This window comes from Pan troglodytes, chromosome 16 (assembly GCF_028858775.2).
Source record: "Pan troglodytes isolate AG18354 chromosome 16, NHGRI_mPanTro3-v2.0_pri, whole genome shotgun sequence".
NCBI classification, from domain to species: Eukaryota; Metazoa; Chordata; class Mammalia; order Primates; family Hominidae; genus Pan; species Pan troglodytes.
Window position 1 is genome coordinate 63,335,874 of NC_072414.2, and position 17,649 is coordinate 63,353,522.

General features: G+C 44.3%; 1 protein-coding gene and 1 pseudogene across 1 annotated transcript in view; one reads left to right on the top strand and one right to left on the bottom strand.

The window, feature by feature from the left end:
• Positions 1 to 17,649, top strand: part of THSD4 (thrombospondin type 1 domain containing 4) — a 667,872-nt gene that overhangs the window by 220,621 nt on the left and 429,602 nt on the right. The gene's annotated exons all lie outside the window — the stretch shown is intronic.
• Positions 5,236 to 5,847, bottom strand: LOC748650 (large ribosomal subunit protein uL22-like; annotated as a pseudogene).

Sequence of the window (17,649 nt, forward strand, 5' to 3'; positions counted from 1 at the left end):
GTAGAAGGGCATGGGGGTGGGTTGTGGGGGAATGATGTGGAAGGCCAAACCTGAGGGGCTGGACTGCAGCAGAACACAGTCAATGAAAAAAAAAATCTCAATCATTGGGGAGAGATCACCTCGGTGGATGGCCTTTCGCATTGCAATCCATTAGGAAGAGGAAATAAAGTGATGGAGGCCATCCCCTGCTCAGCCAGCACATGTGAGGCATGTTCACACACTGTCTCCCTCTCCCCACAAAATGCTCAAGCTTCTAGAATGTTTTTAATCAAGGGATTTAGGGCAGTGTTTTTTAACTTCTAGAATAAAAATGTTACAACCTTGGTCTGAGTGGTGAGGGCCCAAAGATACAGGGAAGGAAGTGGTAGATAACAAATACATTAATACCCTTTATTATGAGTTCATAATATTTTGTTAAATCTGAAATTCAGTTGTCATTTAAACAGAAGAGATTCAAATTCAAGTTATAGAAAAGTTAAAATTTCTAATTAGCAATATTTAAAGCAAGGAATTTTATACTTTATCATTTTAACTGTTAAGGGAAAAAAGTAATTTGAGTGTGATTGTTTTTCTTAAAGTTGAAGATCAGTATCCAGAATGTTTGGAGTTATCGCTGGTCATGAACTATATTCCACGTGGAACCATATCTGAGTTTGTTTTGAAGTACCACATGTTCAAATCACTGAATTAGACTTTTTAAGAGACATAAAGTGTTATATTTCTGTCAGAGGTGCTTTCCAAACCCAAATCTAAAAATTTATCATTTCTGTTCCTTAAAGTATCATTTTAATTTATAACTTATTTTCCCTTATTTGGCAATTTGGATACAGTGTCTGAAGCAGTAAATGGATTTAACCCCAATCTGATTTTTCTGTAAGAAGTAGGAGAGAGTCTAAGAATGACATACAAACCTGTCAAACCTGTTAAAATGAGCTAGACTTTCACACTTTCACCGGTGGAAAATGCTGTTCCTTCATGTGAACTGAAGGTAACTTTGATCACATTTTAGTACATGCCTTAGGATGGCAAAGGGCAGTTTTTGCAAGGCACAGTTTACTTGAGGGCCTTCCAATCCTTGGGCTAAATCAGAGAGAGAGGGGGGAGAGGGAGTGTGTGCATGCATGCATGTGCTTTGTTTTGGAGAGAAGTGGGAGGCAAGGAGGAAAGAGAAGGACTGTAATGATGTAGTGACCGCCTTGGTCCTGGGCTAGGCAGAGGAAGTCTGTGCATGTGGATGTGCCTTAGTTGGGTACAACACTGAAAACATGAAGTGGTCATTTTCCAACCCAATAACTGTAAGGGGTGGTAGTGGCTGCAGCAGCCAGGCCAGTGGTAGGGTCTATAGTGGCCCCACCTGGACACACAGCATGTGATTGCATTCCAGTCCAGGGGGACCCAGGGTAGAGCCAGGCCCAATGCCCCTGTGGGAGCCAGGAGTGAAAAGTGGGCAGAGCCTGAGGCAGTGGGAGGAAACCTGCCCCTGGAGGGCTTGATGCTCCTTACTCAGTGTTTCAGCCCAGGAGAAAAACCACAAATACTTGCCTTGTGAGCCAAACCCTAGCTTAACAAGGATCAGCTAGTTAACATGTGAAAAGTTGTCCTAAATGGAAACTGGATAAACAGGTCTGGCCTGATAAATAGCTAAAAGGTTTCCCAATCAGGGATGGGGTGAGAGAGGCTTGGACATTCTGGCCCGCAGGTCATTCATTATGCAAATTCTTACTGGGCTCTGGGAGGTTCTCAAGAACTTGGGCCCTGGGAGAGAGGGCCCCTCAGCCAGTCTGAAAGATGAGGCTCTGCCTGAACACATGAGGAGGGCCTTTGCATACCCCAGGTGAACCTAGTAGAGGCTGAGCCCACAGGAGACGTTCCCAGCAGGCTTGAGTAAAGGTTAGGAAAGTGATTTCTGCATGCAATGTGATGTAGGCAGAAATGGGCAATTTGAAGATCAAATGGGGCTCTCATTTACTAATGACTGTGGGCAACTTTCTGGTCCTTCCAGCCTCAGCCCCTTCCCTGTGTAAACTGGTGGAGCTGATAAGTTCCTGGAAGGATTATGAGGATTAACTGGAAAAATGTATGTAAAATGCCTAGTTGTACCTAGAAAAGAGTAGTGCTCATATTTTTCTTCCCTGTTCTATCATTAAACTGTTCGCCCAGCAATGCCCCAAAATCTTATCTGCTTATTTCTCTCTAAGAACTGGGTTCAAAATATGGTTTCAAACACTGAAGAATCAGAAGTTTGAGCTTTGAATCCTGGAGTTTCCCTAATTAGGTGTGTGACCTTGAGCCAATCCTACAGTCTTGGTATCCCATGAAATGGGAGGATTCTCCAGGTGATGGCTTAGGCACCCCCACCCCCCGGCCCACTCTGAGCTTCTTTCCGAACACTCAGCAGTAGGACAGGAAGATCTGAAAGCAAGGGGTCTGCTTCATGTAGCGTGATAAACACTCTTTGGACCGGAGTCTGAACACTTATAGATATCAGGGAGGTTCACATTGCTCCAGTTCATACTCGCGCGTGGATCCTAGAATTGGGCCATGAGGTAATGCCGAGAGTATGTGAACTGTTATTAATTAATACACTGGTCTACTCTGCAGTGAGGTTCTTTCGGCTCTGATTTCTCCTTTTATGGTGTCTTTAGACACAGGCAGGAGGTTAGGAGGTAGTTGACAGAGGAGTTACAAACACGCGTATTCACTGCATCAGGGCTGGAGCTTAGCTTTTGTTTTTGAGTTAGTTCTGTTGTTTGGGCTTGGTTAATCTGTGCCTGAACACTGAGATTATTAGAAGGAAAAGATACCCTTAACTGGCCTCTTGCAGCAACAGACACTTGGTGGGAGGTAAGAGAAGGGGGAAATGGGCCAAGGGAGAAAAGACCTTCCAACTCTACCCAACCGAGTGGACCTATGAAAGACTGAAATCTCCAGTTTAATGTAGCCAGAACTGAGGTCAGGGTCTGGCCATTGTCTGGAAACCAGAGTTGGAGTTCTGGGGCTGTCAGTGAAGACCTGTCTGTCCTAAAGGTCACCTCTGTTTCTATAGAAACAGGTGCCTGAGTGACCAGTGTTTATGGGATAAAAGCAGGCTCCTTGCAGGACATCACACTGTGTCTTGCTCCAGCCACTGGCCATCTCTGCGGCCTCGCCTCTTCTCAGGACATTTTGTCCTGACCTCACCTACCCCGAGATCTTTTTGTTAGCTTTGTGTTCTGCCCTTAAGATATCACTTAAGAACTCCCTCTGGGTTCTTCATCGCATTTTAGCATTCTTAGTATGTTTTATCTCCATTAAACTTTTTCAATGTTCTATGCTGGGTTTTTTGTATTTTTTGTCTCTGTCTACCCAAACTGTTACTTCTGCCTGAGCCTCCCTTTTATTGATTTTTTTAATCCAGAAATACTCCTACGCATCCTTCCAAACCCCCAAGTTTAATGACTCAGGAAATCTTTGCCGACCCTCTCAGATATTTAATTATCCCCTCCCCCAACCATCACCTCTGTACTTTGCACAAATGTCCCATGAAACTGATCACAGTGCATTACTTTATATTTTTTTACTTGCCTTGTCACTCTCTAACAATATAACCTCATTAAAAATGAGAGCCGTACATTATCTATTATCGATTAGGTATGGGGTGTAGTGTTTAAGAGATGGGTTGCCTACATTAAAATCCCAGCACTACCTGGTATGGTAGGAACTTCTCTATCGTAACTTGAGATAAGTTCTTAATTGCCCTGTGCCTCAGTTTCCTAATCTCTAAAATTGGAATAATAAAAGTAACTACCTCATAGGGATGTTATGAGGATTAAATGGTAAATATATGTAAAGCAGATAAGTGCTCAGTAAGTTCTAACTTTTTTTTTTTTTTTTTTTTTGAGATGGAGTCTTACTCTGTCACCCAGGCTAGAGTGCAGTGGCGCGATCTCCGCTCACTGCAACCTCTGCCTCCTCGGTTCAAGGAATTCTCCTGCCTCAGCCTCCCAAGTAGCTGAAATTACAGTCGCGTGCCACCATGCCTGGCTAATTTTTGTATTTTTAGTAGAGACAGGCTTTCGTCATGTTGTCCAGGCTGGTCTTGAACTCCTGACCTGAGGTGATCCGCCCACCTTGCCCTCCCAAAGAGTTGGGAGTACAGACATGAGCCACTGCACCTGGCCAAGTCTTAGTTATTCTTGACGTTGATCCGAATTTCTAGGCTTCATTACTGCATTTGGACCTTAACACTTAATCAGTAGATGTTTGCAGGTTGGCTTTGTACTGTGTGTGTCTCTGACTGGACCGTGTGCTTGCTGAGGCAGCGTGTGGGTACACCTGCTCCTTGGCATATGCCTTGGCTTCACATCTTGCCAGGATGGGTCTCTCGTCCCCATTTCATAGATGAGGAACCCAAGGCTCAGAGAGGTTGAAGGACTTGCTGAAGATCACTTTAAAGACCAGAATATGGTAGAAGTCCTGGAACTCTGAATGGGAGCTTAGACCCAGTGCTTCCAAAATGCCATCCACCCTGTAGCTTTAAGGCTCTGGCCCCTGAAACCAAATCCATGAGGGATGAGCTGGAAGAGCCAGGCCATGTGACCCGTTTTCCGCTGTGCTGGGAGCTTGCACACCCTCTGGAGCTTCCTTGCCATGACTGCCTTCCACTTCCCAGGCTGTCTTTTGTAGGTCCATGTTTGGGCCTTAATGAGCATCCAGAGACTTTTTTTTTTTTTTTTTTTTTTGAGACACCGTTTTACTCTGTCACCCAGCCTGGAGTGCAATGGTGCAATCTCTGCTTGCTGCAACCTCTGCCTCCTGGGTTCAAGCAATTTTCCTGCCTCAACCTCCTGAGTAGCTGAGATTACAGGTGCCCACCACCACACCTGGCTAATATTTTTAGTAGAGACAGGGTTTCGTCATGTTGACCAGGGTAGTCTTGAACTCTTGAGCTCAGGTGGTCCACCCACCTCTGCCTCCCAAAGTCCTGGGATTACAGGCGTGAGCCACCGTGCCCAGCCCCAGAGATTGTTTTCATAAGCTTTCCCTGGGAGTTCACTTGTGAAAACGGGTTGGGAGGGTCTACACTGGTCCCTAGAGTTCCTGAGGTAGATGTGCAGGTAATGGTCTCCCCATTGTTTCCCAGTGTCTCGCATTTCCTCTCTCTCCCATTTCTTTTTTCTTTTGTTGCCTTGCCTTTTCTTTTCTATTGTCTCTTTTGTCTTCCCTCTCTCTCCCTTTTCTTTTTTTTTTTTTCCTTTTAATTACATTTATTTTAGTGCTGAATTTACTCCTGTGCCATAAGTTTTTGTTTCTTCAGTTTCTTCTGGGATATCTTTTTCTTCTGGGCAACCTCCTCTTCTGGTTTAGGAACAATCTGTTCCTTTTCCGTAAGGATCATCTCAATGTGGCAGGGAGAGCTCATGTATGGGTTAATCTGACCATGAGCTCTGTAGGTCCGGCGGCGCATCTTAGGTGCTTTGTTCACTTGGATATGCTCAATGACCAGAGAATCTACATCTAAACCCTTAAGTTCAGCATTACTCTCTGCGTTTTTAAGCATGTGCAGCAAGAATTCAGCACTCTTTTTGGGCCACCGACCTTGTGTCCAGCCCCACTGCTTGGCCTGCGCACACCTGCCAACTCCACCATTGTAACGTCGGAATGGTACACACTGTTTCTGTAAAGTGACATCTTTCAGATACTTCGTGGCTTTTCATATATGCATACCCTTGATGGCCTGAGCAGTTTCACGAGTGTTCTTAAAGTGAACACGAAGATTGGAACCTCTTGATTTGCCTGATTTCGTGGGGTTCTCCGGGTCAAGTGAATAGCGAACCATTTTCACAGATTACCTCAGGCTGCTTAGGAAAAGAGCTCTCTCCCTTTTCTTCCTTTTTTCTCCTACCTCCCTCACAACCCTCTTTTCTTCCTTCCTTCCTTTCCTTTCATTTGGTTTATTTCCACCTACTAGGTTTTTATTATATTTCATCTAGAATAATGACCTTAATGCTCTAAGGATTTTTTTTTTCTAAAAGTAGCTTGTGTTCAACATAAAGTATTCAAACAATCCAATTGAAAGCCAAGAAGACAGTAAAAAATTACTCCATATCCTACCACAGAGGATTAACTCTTGTTAACAGTAGGTGAGGATAGTCACAGCTGTCTGTAACAGGAGATGGGGAGGGGTGGAATAAGTGGATTGATGGGTGGACATGCAGATGCAGAAACTGATACATCCTTTGATTGATTGACTGAAACGCTTTTTCATAAAAAAAAAAGGTGGGGGACAGTAGGTGTTATTTAATAACATCTACTAAATCCCATTTATTTCCTGGAGTTTAAAAATAACATAGCTGATGAGGTTTTAAAATACGCTTTGGGAACCTGGAACAGAGAGAGTTTGTGTTACAGAGACTGCCACGGGGAGTGCACAGTACTCACGGTGCACATGATGCGTAGAAGAAAGAAATGGGGGCTTGTGCTGGGCTTGCACTCTTGGTCCTCTGCCTGCAGGCACTTGGAGAGCCTGAAGTCAGAGGACAGCCTGAAAACAGGAGAGAAGAAACAACAGGGGTGCAGTCTCAGCATGGGAGTCCCTCCCTTCTCTGACCCCCACCTTGAGCTGATCGCCATGCAGGTTAATAGCTTTCACTCCGGGTTTCCTTGCCTTCCCCCTGCCCACCCCCAACTTCTGCCCCTGCCCTGGTGTGCCCTGGCAGGCGCAGACCCTGCAGTGGCTGCACAGTGGCCCTTGGGGACATTCCGTGGCTACAGCCACTTTGGCTACTCTGACATGTTCGTCCTTGTTCTCCGTGTTGGAGGGGATCCCACCTCATCCATGGACGGTGCCTGAAGCGGCCCTCCCCACCCCACAGCAGCTGATGGGGGTCCTTGGATACCAACTAGATGTCTTCTTTCTTGTGGCAAATTCTCTTTTGAGGCTGTTTGTGCCAGGCACACCCAGATCCTCAGAGACAGTCAACAAGTGTTGAGCTTCAGAAGGTCTTTGAGTTCCGTTTGTGCTCGAGTTTTTCTGTTCTCTTCCTCCCGACTGGCCCATCTTGCATATAGAAGGGTCTTAAGAGACAGTCTTTGCCATATGCTAAAAGGTTCCATTTTACCCATATGCCAGGGCCTTTGTGCTTACTGGGCATATATTATCAGAGCTGGGAGGGAAAATTATTTCTTCTCTGGACAAACAAAGTCCACCCCTAAATGATCTGCCTTGACTAAGCCAGTGGCTCATGCCTGTAATCCCAACATTTTGGGAGGCAGAGGTAGAGGGTCTCTTAAGGCCAGAAGTTCAAGACCAGCCTGCATAATATAGCGAGACCCTATCTCTAGTAGGTAGGTAGGTAGGTAGATGGATATATTAGATATAAAGAGAGATAGATGGATATGTTAGATGAATTACATAGATTAGATAGACCCTGTCTCTACTGATTGATTGATAAATAATAAATAGCCTGCCTTGCCCGCTGTATTAGTTTTCAGGGTATGCCATGACAGATGACTGTAAACTTAGTGGTTTAAAACAACAAAAATTATTTTCTAACCATCTCAGAGGGGAAAAGTCCAAAGTCAAGGTGTCATCAGGGTTGGCTTCGTCTGGAGTCTCTGAGGGTGAATCCTCACTTTCCTCTTCCAGCTTTTGGTGGCACCCAGCAATCACTGGCCTTCCTTGACTTTTAGGCACATTGCTCAAGCCTCTGCCTTTGTCTTCAAGTGACCTTCTGCTCTGTGTGTTTCTGTGACTGAAAATCCCTGTGCTTTCTCTTATAAGGACACCTGTCACTGGATTTAGGGCCATGCTAAATCTAGGATAATCTCATCTCAGGATTTTTTTTTTTTTTTTTTTTGAGACAGGGTGTTGCTCTGTTACCCAGGTTGGAGTGCAGCCGCAAAATGGCTCACTGCAGCCTCAGCCTCCCAGGCTCAGGTGATCGTCCTACCTCAGCGTCCTGAGTAGTTGGAACTACAGGCATGCACCACCACACCCAGCTAACTTTTCGTATTTTGTGTAGAGACTGGTTCTCACCGTGTTGCCCAGGCTGGTCTTAAACTCCTGGGCTCAAGCAATCAGCCCACCTCACCCTCCCAAAGTGATGGGGGTGGGGTGGGGGTGGGGGTTACAGGCGTGAGCCACTGCACCCAGCCAGGATTCTTTTTTTTTTTTTTTTTTTTTTTTTTTTTTTGAGACAGAGTCTCGCTCTGTTGCCCAGACTGGAGTGCAGTGGCGCGATCTCTGCTCACTGCAAGCTCCGCCTCCCAGGTTCACGCCATTCTCCTGCCTCAGCCTCCCGAGTAGCTGGGACTACAGGTGCCTGCCACCACGCCCGACTAAATTTTGTTTTTGTATTTTTAGTAGAGACGGGGTTTCACCGTGTTAGCCAGTATGGTCTCGATCTCCTGACCTCGTGATCCGCCCGCCTCGGCCTCCCAAAGTACTGGGACTACAGGCGTGAGCCACTGTGCCCAGCCCAGCCAGAATTCTTAATAACATCTGTGAAGATTCTATTTCCAAATAAGGTGATATGTGCAGATTCCAGGGTCAGGACTTGGGCGTATTTGGGAGAAGGAGGGCACCATTCAGCTCACCACTTCCACCTTATGGAGCATTGACGACCTCTTCAAACATGTTTCGCCTGCCTCAGGGAGCATACATGCAGGGGGCTGGCTGGGTGCCTGTTCCACAGACCTCACATCCTTTATCCTTTATGTCCTCCACAGTACTCAGCACTGTGCTGTAAGCATATCTTTGTTTCATGCCAAACATGCTAATTTAGGAAAAATAATAAATTGGGTGAAAATTTCTCTGGGCTCCGGGTAGGGGCATTCTTTCATAATCAGAAAAAGAAATGTAGAAGCACCAAATTGTATCATGAGCATTCACAAAGATTTCTTGTGCCTACTTCCACGGATGTACAAGGTCTACTCAACAAATGTGGCCTTTGCCTACCAGCATCTTTGGGGCCGTGGGAAGGATTTTGAAAATGGTGTACTCTCCATGTCTGTGTCTCAGGTCCAGATCGTGAGATCTGCCAAGGTGGGAGATGCCCTTTAGGTATGATGACAGAAAAGCGAGCCAAGAATTCTGAGTATGTGAGTGGTCATGTGGGAGATGGGTAGCAAGCAGTGTGTGGGTTAGAGGGGGCGAAAGAGTCACAGAGAAAATCGGGAGACAAAGTCCAAAAGGAAACTGTTCTCAGAGTTCTTCATCTTTATCCTTGATCCTTTCTTAGTGTAGCCTGGGTCTGTGATATTGGCTGTAATTATATATGTGATTTCTCATTTCTGTATGGTATGTTTTTGTTCTGTTTCAGTATGCAAGTGGCGGGGGGTTGGGGGGGTGGGTAGGGGGCAAAGGGAAGGATTGATTGTGAATAAGGAGGAGTTGTATACTTGTAGCCTGCCAGATAGAAAGGGCTTTTCAAGTGCCAGCAGCTCCCATCCTGGGCCAGAGGGTGTGTAGGAGGGAGTCTGATACAGGGGCAAGGTAGGGCCAAAGGCACCCCGGGCTGCCTGTGAGAGGAGAGTGCTGACCTCTGTGATTGGCCCTTTCTTCAAACGGAGCTGGTGCCGTCTGAAAGCAAATTAAGATTTTTTTTTAACTTAAACAAGTTGGATTTGGTAATAAATCACACATAACGAGAAATCTGGAGGTAGCCAGTCTGAGGGCTTGCTAATTTAGCAGCTCAACAATGGCAGATCTCTGGGGTGGCTTCTCTGAGTTTTTAGTGGCTTTTCCTTATTTGCAAAATAATTGTGACAGGTCCAGGCCTCAGCTTTGATGGGTGAATGTCTATGTCAGGTGGAAAGGAAGCACTTTTCCTTTAGGCAGTTGTTGCTAGAGAAGAACATCTTTCTAAGATGCCCCTAAAGACATTCCGTTAGAGTGCCTTCGCCAGAATAAGTGAACATAATTCTTTGGGTTTTTTTTTTTTTTTTTAATTATTTTACTTTGAAACAGTCTCAAACTTATATGATAGTTAAAGCCCTGTACGAAGAGTTCTTTTGTTTTCGGACTTACTTGAGAGTAAGTTGCCAATGTGATACATTGCCACTCCCCCAGGTTTCCTGTAAACAAAAAAATTCTCATACATAACCACAAAGCAACCATCAGAATCAGGACATTCATATTGATATATTGCTACCACCCAGTCCCCAAACATTCAAGTTTCACCAGTTGTCCTGAGTGTCCCAATAATGTCCTTAGAGTGGAAGTATCTGATTCAGAATCACACGCTGTATTTAGTTGTCGCATCTCTTTGGTCTCCTTCAGCCTGGAAGTGTTTCTTATTCTCTTGTTGACTTTCGTGACATGATCTTGACATGTTTGAAGAATATAGACCATTATTAGGTAGCATGGCCCTCAGTTTGGGTTTGTGCAGTGTTTCCTCATGATTAGATTCAGTCAATGAATTTTTGGCAGGAAAATAACAGAAGTGATGGGGTATTCTTATTGTATCCTGTTAGGTGATACAGCTTGTCCATTTGCTCCTTTATTCAGCCATTTATTTGTGTCAGCATGGACACATGGATTTCCCTTCTACTCAATGGGTTTTGACCTGTTACCATTATTATTTGCTTTGAAGCTCTAATTGCCCCGTATTTGGCTAGTGAGAGCCACTTTGGCCTGGCTTCAGTGTCTTTTTTGACACATCTCCATCACTCTTTGAGCACTTCTTCACTTTTCAGGTATGACACGATGTTTCAAGCTTGTATTGTATTTTACCAGTCCTAGCCCTGGAATCAGCCATTTTTCCAAGGAGCCCTCGTCTATTTTTTTTGGAGAATAGTATTTACAAGCCAAAATCTGGGCAATAAATGTACCTGTTGCTCTTGTGGTGTTGCTGCTCCTAGACCCTTTCAGTCAAACAGAGCTGGGCAATGCGTCTTATGTATGTAAGCACATATTTATTATGTGTGTATTTCTGTATTCATCTGTATATTAAAAATTGTCAGTTCACACACATCTCAAATTCCGAATAACATCATAAGTTTCATTTTCATTTTCTTTTTTCCTTTTTTTTTTTTTTTTTTTTTGAGACGGAGTCTCACTCTGTTGCCCAGGTTGGAGTGCAATGGTGTGATCTCGGCTCACTGCAGCCTCCGCCTCCTGGGTTCAAGCAATTCTCCTGCCTCCACTTCCTGAGTAGCTGAGATTACAGGCACGTGCCACCACACCTGGCTAATTTTTGTATTTTTAGTAGAGACAGGGTTTCACCATGCTGGCCAGGCTGATCTCGAACTCCCGACCTCAGGCGATCTGCCCGCCTCGGTGTCCCAAAGTGCTGGGATTACAGGTGTGAGCCACCGTGCGCGGCTCATTCTCATTTTCTCTCTTTCTGCAGTTGTAACTCTCTTCTCTGGCCATGAGAAATCTAGGTTCCATTATCTTTTATATTTTTACTGTGTACTCCTTCACCCTGAATGTAATCAATTTCACATCACCACTGTCCCCCTGCCCTATGTAGATGCCCAGTTAGCACCATGTCACCCTCCCTCATATGTGGATGCCATCTCCCTGCCACTAGGGCTCTGACACCTTGCCCTGGGCCACTGCCAGATGGACATCTCCCTTGCATGGCCGCTGAACACACACTTGTAAAGACAAGGAGTTTGACTTTATCAAGGTCTCTACTTTCTATCTATATACATTTATTCATTCAAGCATTTCTGCCTTACTTGACTGATAACTTTGGTGTCCCATCGATTACCCTTCTTTTGGCGGGGATCCTCCTGGTCCTCTTTAGACTTGCAGGTACAGGGGCTGCCATGGGGTTTTTATATACCTGTGCTGTCCAATGTGCTAGCCAGTAGTCCCATATCAAAATTTAAAATTCAGTTTCTCACTTGTGCTAGCTGTGTTTTTAGTGCTGAATAGCCACATATGACTAGTGGCTACCATGTTGGACAGTATAGATATAGAACATTTCCATCATCACAGAAAGTTCTCTTGTTCTCCTAACTTAACATTGATCCTTCTCTGACTTCAACTTAATTTTTCAGTGTTCAGATGATCAGCCAGACCACCCAAACACTCAGCAGTCCTTCATGCTAACTAGCCCGTCTCCATACCCACATAATAACAATTTCAGTAATCTTACCCTCTGCATACTCATTCCCAATACCCATGGGTCTATCACTGTTGCCCCAGACCATCCATAATACATGATCTGCAAATGGAACAGAGTGTTTGAAACTGAGACTATTTTGTAAAATCTTGAACATGTAGTTGCGATAATATAAAATGAGAGTAGTTAAACTCCTGCTTTTCTGAGCTTTTGAAATGCTTGTTTTCAGGTCATCCCTGGGAATCTCAATTCCAGGTTGTCTTTTCAGCTCCTCAATACCCAACCCTTCTGTAGAGCCTCCTCCTCCAGACCAGTGCTTTTCAAACTTTAATGTGCAGAAGAACCACTGAAAACTGTTGTTAGAATGCAGGTTCTGATTCAGTAGGTCCACATGAACCTGCGATTCTGCATTTTAATGAACCTCAATTGATGCTGTTGTTGCTGCTCTGAGGACCATGCCAACAGGCCCTGAATGTCTGCGATATTGAAGCTCAGAATTGTCAACACTCCCTCTCCTTTTCCTTTGTCTTCCCTCAGAACACCTGCTCACCATGACCTGTACATCCAGGTGAGTGTTGGTTTTCAACAGAGATACCTTGCGAGTCTGTACTCTGGCAATGCCACCACTCCAGAAAACAGCTCAGAGCTTAGCTCTTAGTTGTGTTCAGAGCCAGATTGAACTGTAGAAGAGACAACTCTCTATTTTATAGTCACACCTAATCTAATGGCTGTTGTAGCCTTTGATTAAAACTTATGCTTCCCAATACAAATTTTTGCTCCAGATTTGGTCCCAAAGGATACGACTATTAGCAAAAACCAAATTTACCTGCTAAAGGATGAGCTATTTAAAAGGAATGTGTCACTTGCTGTGTAACTGCATTCTAACAAGGAGTTACATAAATGTTTTGAGACAGCAGCATCTTTGGAGTAAGTGCCAAGCCTCCAGAGGGACCCTGGTAAAGGGAAGCAGTGGTCTCATTTGGATATGCAGGTTCTTGCATTTTTGTTATGAAATCTACTCTCCTTTAAAGTTACCTCTTGTATTGTAATCTCTATAGTAATCCATTCTGTATTTCAGACATAAATTCTCTTTTTCTGGGCCATCCTTCCTATCTGTGTTCACAAGTCCACGCCATCTGCCAACATTTTGCCACATGGAGTGGTAGGAAAACCAGGACAGGAGCAAGCTGACCCAGCTTCAAATCCCATTTCAACTGTTAGCAGTGAGATCATAGGCAATTTCTTAACTTCTCTGACCTTCAGTATTCTAATTAAAAACAAGGCTACTCTGAGTTACAGGGATTAAAGTAGATATGTTGTATACAAAGGGTAAATTGGATACAGAAGTGGCCAGCCCAGAAAAGCACCTAAAATTGTTGTTTCCCTTTCTTATTTTTTTCTCTTTAGTATTAATTACTTCTTTGCTTAATTCATTCCTTCTTCATTCACATGCGTACATTTGCACAATGTAGAAAACAAAGATGACACGAGCCTGTTCACTTCTCCACATGCCTGTCCATCTCCCCCTGCCCCTATCAACATGTCTTGAAGGTGTGGCCACTGGCCGTTTGCATCACCTTTCTGTCTACGTAGCACCTGTCAGTGACCCCTGACCCCAGAGCACCTGCCCTTAGCTTTGAGAAGCCTGTATTTTCCCTGCTGGGCTCACCTCTGGGAGGTAGCATTCCCATTGTCTCTTCACTGGATGGCACTCTCACAGGTTGAAAGTGGGCCACACCCAGCAGTAGCCAAAGACCACTGTAGGAAGAACAAGATTGCTGAGTTAGTTTTTGATTTTCTTTTGCTTTCACATGTTTTGGAGAAATGGGATGAGGTTGCATGTGCTTAGGTTTGAGTTTGGGATGGGATAGGGGTCCTTATTCTTAGAGGCAGCAGGGGTTTGTAAGGGTAGCAGAGATTCAGTGTGGGCCCAGGGAAGGGGGAGCTGAAACACAGCTGGTCTCAGGAAGGAGGTGGAGGGCGAGAGGGAAAGATGGGGATGGTCCATTTCAGCAGAAGCAAAGGTTTCCAGTCCATTAATTTTAACGTAATGCAAATCGGTTTATGGAAGTGCTGACATGCCCTTATTTAAAAAGCATGAGTAGCATGATAATTAAATCTCCATCTATATTTTATTCTAGCACATTTATAGTGTATCCTTGCCCAGCTGGGGAGATAGATTTCCAGCCTTATAATAATTATATAAACTGCAAATTACTAAAAAAAAAAAAAAAAAAAAAAAAAGTGAACATTGATGCCAAAAACAAGGTGGGATATATTAATGTAAACTTCATTAAGTTGAACTCAGCTTTGTCCTTGAGTTTGACCACATTTACTCACTAAAAATATCTCAAAGTTATGCTTTTCAGCATATAACAAGAAAGGATATGGTGTCTGTTTAATGTTCGTTTTTGGCACCTTCACTTTGAAGCACACATTCTTGGTGGGGAGCCCTAGAATTTAGTCATTCCCTGCCAAGCAGAGAAGTGGAACAGGAATGAACCCTTTACTGGGAATCAGGACCCCTGAGTTCTGCACCTGGGGCTGCCAGTGACCGCTTAAGTGACCTCCCCTCTGGCTCTCTGGCACATAAGGAACCAAGGTGTTGCAACTCCTAAAAGTGACTATTTTTTTACTTGAATTTTTATTTTTCTTCTTCATTGCTTAAAATAAAAATCTCCCAACATAGCCCTTTACAAAACTCTGAAGTTTAATTTCCTTAATTTGAAAGAAATTCAGCTAGAAAGAATGGCCAACAAGCTTGAGCTGTCCATGGAAGTTTAGGAGGATGGTGCAGAGGAGAGGAGGGGAGGTGAGCTGAGGCCTTGGGGGAAGGCACATGGAAAAATAACAGAGCTGGGAACAAGGATGTGCCATTACCAGATTCAGGGTGTCTCCTGTGTGCAAGTGTATCATTCCAGACAAACCACGTGGCCACACTTCTACACTTTTTATTGTATTAAGCTTGTTGGTAGCTCTCCTAAGAAACCCCACTGGCGGTGGCTGTTTTATTACCTTTAAGCTGACCTGATACATGAGACCACTCAGGTCCCTGTGTGCAAGGTGCATAGTCAGACAAGTTTGTCACCACGCTGTGGTGGGAACAGCTTTGTACCGGTTGGGGTACCGATGACCTCTGCTTGGGAAGTGCTTTCTAAGGCCAGCTGTGGTCCTGGGGTATCAGGTCAATGGCTGGGGAACTGCCCTGGGGAGTAGCAGAAGTCCATCTGCATTCTGTGGGAAAACAGCCTCTGCAGCACAATTGAACGTTGCATGGTAAATCAATCACAGGCCGTGAGCACTGCAAGGTTTTAGAGATCATCTGGTGCAAGCCTGTCTTTTATACAGCAGAAGCCCAAACCTAGCTAGTGAGGGGCAGGACCAATCTGATACCTGGTGCTGAGCTGAGCTTTCTGCATTTCCCACCATAATACATCATATATCATGATTGCAAAAGGAAAAGAAAAATCCCTTCTTTAGGGAAACCATACATACATAAAACAGACATGTACTATAGACCCTTAACCAACATTGCTTCTGTTGATTGATTTTACTCTGGTTTTTCCTCTCAAATTATGGATTTCATCAGGCCTTCCGCCTTGCTGCATCTCCTAGCCATCTGCTCTTGAGTTTCTCCTGGTACACAAACTAAGCAAATCTTTTATAACTTCAAAATATCAAAATGCTTCTCACATGTGCTCTTTGCTCACATTATCTGTGGCAAGGCTTACAAGCTCTAGGACACAGCGATCTCCATTGTCTTATTGAGACTGTCACCAGTGAGTGGAGATGGTGTTTGCGTGGCCTCTCTGCTGGGCTGGTGATGGTTCTCTATGGCCAGATTGGACTTGAAAACAACATGGAAACAAGTTTCCTTTCTGCAACACTTCTCCCAACTTGGTCCATGCCTTTGCTTTTTATCTCCCTACTCCCTTCCAGGGGCCATATAGATTCAGAAGTCAATTACCAAATAATGGTAATGTGTTTACCCTTCTCTGCATTTAGGAAACCCACTACCTTCTGTCATTTGGCTTTACCATGCACACTTTGCCTGCCCTGGTTCTTTTCAACACTCCCTGATACACTTGTGTAAAAGCCCCTCTGAAGAACCATGTCAACCCTGTACTCTCACATCTGTCCTTTTTGGCTTCCAAAGTGAGCCTTGTAATTAAACAAAAGAAAAGATTGCCACGTCCATTTATTTTTGGCAGATTCGTGATTCATCAGAGTTGATGCTTTCCTGTCCTCTTTGTCCTCTTTGTCTTTTAACATCCTTTCCCAACCAGGAACATGCTGAATGTTCATTTGGAAAGACTGAAGCTTCCAGGACCGTCACTTCTGGTGTTACTATTACGTGCAGCCCTCAGCCAGGTTAAGGTTTGATGATGGATCCACAAGGCAAACTTCTGGCTGAAGACACATGGCCGGAGTTTATCCAAAGCCCTGATGGTTGCCAGCCATTCTTCCTGAGAAGCAGACATGTTTGTTTCCCTTGCCAACAACTTTGTATGGAGATAAATTACAGGATGTTTCCCACGGTCGTGGCCCCATAACCAAGTAGCAGGCATTACTGTGTATGCTGGAGCTGTTATGAGTAGAGTTAAAAAGTATGGGTCTTTAAAAACCAGGTAAATTTTACTAAAGCTTATAGACACCCTAGGACTTAGAAAGGATTGGCTGATATAGTTGAGTTCATTTCAAATTTTAATTTTATTGAGAGCCTATGTGGTCAGTTAGGGATACAAATTTTGGACATACAGGTCCCGTTCTCAAAGAGCTCAGAGATACCAGGGGAAAAGAAATGAATAATTGTAACACAATGTCCTGTGTGCTATGATTGAGGCTTATCCATATTGCTTTTATGAGCCCTGATGAAAGAAAAATGAATTCCAGCCAGAGTATTGGGAGGGGATAGAGGAAAGCTTAACATTTAAGCTGAGTCCTAATGGAATTGTCCACAGGGACGGGACATGGGTAGAAGGGCATTCTAGGAGAAGGGAGCATCGTGAGCAATGGCTCACAAGCCCAAAAGTTCTGGGAAATGCTGCGTCATCCTTGAGACTGGTCCAGAGGTTGGGTAGGTGGGAGGATTGGGAGAGGAGGCTATAAAGGCTTTCCAAGGACCTTGCAGGCGATAACTCACATTCATTCAACACTGTCTCATGTACCAGACACTTTTCCGAGCACTCTATACATGAGGCTTCATGTAGTGATCATGCATCCCAGTCAGACTCTTGTGACATCAACAGACATTGACACATGAAGCAGAAGGAGTGCGTCTACACTTTAAGCCTACTTTATTTTCATTCAGGGATGTCACTCCGAGAACAGCAGTGTGGGATGAGGAACATAAAATCTGTATGTGATACAACATCTTTAGCTGGTTTGGGCCAAGTGTAATTGTTTGATAAACAAGCCATGTGGATAAAAATTGTGTCCACTTTTTATTAGCAAACACTTAATCTGATTGCAAAAGAAACCATCATGTGATTCAGCTTTTTCACAGTTTGCTTTACTAGAGCAAGTCAGAGCAGATGAGAAAGAACACCTAAACTGTGGTTTCCTTTAAAGTACTTCAAAGGTGTTTTCTGAG